This window comes from Scomber japonicus, chromosome 1 (assembly GCF_027409825.1).
Source record: "Scomber japonicus isolate fScoJap1 chromosome 1, fScoJap1.pri, whole genome shotgun sequence".
Taxonomy (NCBI): domain Eukaryota; kingdom Metazoa; phylum Chordata; class Actinopteri; order Scombriformes; family Scombridae; genus Scomber; species Scomber japonicus.
Window position 1 is genome coordinate 43,237,937 of NC_070578.1, and position 2,817 is coordinate 43,240,753.

Consider the following 2,817-nt stretch of genomic DNA (forward strand, 5'->3'; position numbering starts at 1 on the left):
TTCAAACAGCAGGTAGATGGATGGATGGATGGATGGACGGACGGACGGACGGACGGACGGACGGACGGACAGACAGACAGACGGATAGCTGCTGATGCCGTTTCAGACTCTGGACCCCTGATGAGGGTCTGCAGCTGCTCCTTCCTGCAGGACAGCGTGTGGACTAACCCCCCCCCCCCCCGCCCCTCCCCCCATGGTGATACTGGTCCAGCTGGTTTAAATGCTCTGGCTTCAGTCTACTCTTGGACCAGGACATCGTGTCTCGCTCTGGCATCTTTTGAACAGCGAGCCAGGTCAAGTAGCTCTGGCCAGCAGGAACCAATCACCAGCTGAGGATGAGGAGGAGCTTCATCACCACGCTTTGGTTTTACTGCTGCTGATGTTCAGTATTTAGTAGTCTGTAGATATATAACCCTAACCCATAGTCTGGAGTTTCTATAACTGACTTCTGACCAGCAGCAAACACTTTACAATAAAGTTATAAATGAGTTATAATCTATTCTCCTCATACATCAGTGCAGGGTCACTATTTGGCAGGAAGAAAGTGTTTATATCCATCTGAGGTTAAATATGATCAGATCTTTGTTCTTCATCTATCTCGCCTCATTATGAGTTATAGATAGTCAGCACTCCATGTTGTCTGGTTGACTTCCTGTCTGTGAGGTGACAGTCAGGTAAAGTCTCAGACCAGCGGTGAGTCCTGTCAGAGCTCAGATGATTCAACATCTCCTCGCCATACCCCCTCGGACCAAGCACCAAACTTGGGGGGACAGAGCCTTCTCCACTGTCACCCCCCCCCCCCCTCTGGAATTCACTCCCCAAACCCATCAGAGACTGTACAGACCCCCATACCTTCAAATCACTGGCTTTCAACCTGTAAACTGTTTTTTATCCTCTTTCTATTTTATGTCGTTTTAACCTTCTACATTGTTTGTTCTTTTCATTTTATGTTTTTACTTGTAAGCGTCTTTGAGCACCTGTAAAAGCGCGTTATAAATAAAATGTATTATTATTATTATAACATTCATCGTAAGGTTTGGGTTATCGTCGGCCTCCTGCAGGACCATGAAGGGTTCACGGCCCTTTATGGACTAATTTACTGAATGCTGCTATAATTCATGCTCACAACTAAACGTCAGCTGATGGACTTTCAGAGGAACCCACCTGCCCCCCAACCCCCCCCCCCCCCCCCCCCCTCATTAATGGTACAGCTGTGGAGACTTGGGCACCATGTTGGATGATAAACTGACTGTATCTGCTGTAAGTCAATCAGAGACTGTTCTCTTTAAGGAAGGAGGGGGGGTTTAATGTGGACAGATCACTTTTAAAATGTTTTATTCATCTTTTATTGAGTCGATTCTAACTTTTGCAGTGATTTGCTGGTAGGACTGGGAAGTATCGTTAAACTCACTGGCACTAGCTCGCAGCTGCTTGACACTGTTTATCAAGCGAGAGCCATTCAGAGGTCAAAGGTCATCTTGGCAGACACACATCACCCTCTCCTTTTCTACCAGAGACCAGATCAAACAGAAAGCTCAGATCATTTGTTCCTGGACTGTATAACTCACCTGATGACACGTATTATATATATCTATGTTTCTATGGATTGTAGGGTTAGGGTTATCTTGTGAACTTGGTTGTCGACTGCTGCTGCAAATCAAGTTGCTCCTCAGGGACAGTAAAGACTTTCTAATCTAATCTAAACACCAGAAACCAAAGATGCTGCCTGATGGAGACAGAGCTGAGAACAGAGTAATATGGGATCACTATTTGGCAAGCAGCTACTCACTGTTACACCTTTCTGTTTTTTATGGAGTGAACTTGGTTGTCGACTGCTGCTGCAAATCAAATTGCTCCTCTAGACTTTCTAATCTAATCTGAAATAGTTTGTCATTCATAAATAAAAGCTCATCATTGATGCTCAGAAACATGAAGAGAATCAACTCATCAAACAACAGAAACCAAAGTTGGAGACAAAGCTGAGAACAGAGTAATATGGGATCACTATTTGGCAAGCAGCTGCTCCCTGTTACACCTTTTTGTTTTTGTTACCAATGAGTTGCATCAGCGTATTAATGATTTAGAAAGAGTTCACAACCTAATGACCAAGCCAATTATAAAGCGTTCTCAGAGCCTTTATGAGACGAGCCAAACAACAACATGTTTTCTTCCAGCTTTCACAGATAAACACACTTTTTTTTACTCCAGCTCTGAACGTAAACCTGTTATTTGGTGACGGGTGGAAGCAGCTTGTGTTTACGCTCAGCTCTCAGATTTTGGGTAATCTGCTGTGAAAACAGAGAGTGCTGGATTAAAGCAGCAGGACAACATGGAGGTTACATAAAGAGCCAGCTGTGTTGTTTGGATGTGGGTGTAATTACTACCTCTCATGGGGACTTTTCCAAACATACTGTTCCTGATGGGGGGGGGGGGGGGTAGTAGGTGATCCCATAAGCTGATTGGCAGAAGTAGCTTGTTGCAACAGAGGTCCAAATGGAGGCGGAGTGTACCAGGATAGTAGACAGCTTTAGCAGGATTGAGCAGCACCTTTCCAAAAGACAGTTTGACCTGAAGCTGAGAGTTAAGAACAGATAAACCCAGAGAACACAAGCACCGTGTTACGTACAGGCTGGGAACACGCGGACCCTGACCCTAACCCTGACCCAGACCCTGACCCTGACCCCTGACCCTAACCCAGACCCTGACCATGATCCTGACCCAGACCCTGACCATGATCCTGACCCTAACCGTAACCCAGATAAACCCAGAGAACACAAGCACCGTGTTACGTACAGGCTGGGAACACGCGGCTGCAGC